Source organism: Octopus bimaculoides, chromosome 24, assembly GCF_001194135.2.
Source record: "Octopus bimaculoides isolate UCB-OBI-ISO-001 chromosome 24, ASM119413v2, whole genome shotgun sequence".
NCBI lineage: Eukaryota > Metazoa > Mollusca > Cephalopoda > Octopoda > Octopodidae > Octopus > Octopus bimaculoides.
This window is the reverse complement of record NC_069004.1, coordinates 26267189-26267553: the sequence shown is the minus strand read 5'-3', so window position 1 is coordinate 26267553 and position 365 is coordinate 26267189.

The following is a 365-nucleotide window of genomic DNA, read 5'->3' as shown; positions in this document are numbered from 1 at the left end:
ATTATCTTTTATACATCCAACCACGTGCTTACACATACCAACTTTCTCACACATATATATATATATATATATATATATATACTTTATTGAAAAGCAACAGATAGTTTCACATTCCCGTTTGTCGGACACTTTTGTTTGAATGGAACAGAAATGACGAAATCGTCATTTCTGTTCCATTCTTACTAAACTGTCTGATAAACGGGAACGTGAAACTCTGAGTAACAGTTTTTGTGATATTTCTGCTGCTTTTCAATAAATCATATTACTCTACCTCTGGTATTTGAGTACTCTTTTTTCCACCTTGTTTCACATTTACGTGCTTACTCCGGTGTACATACATATATATATATATATATATATATATA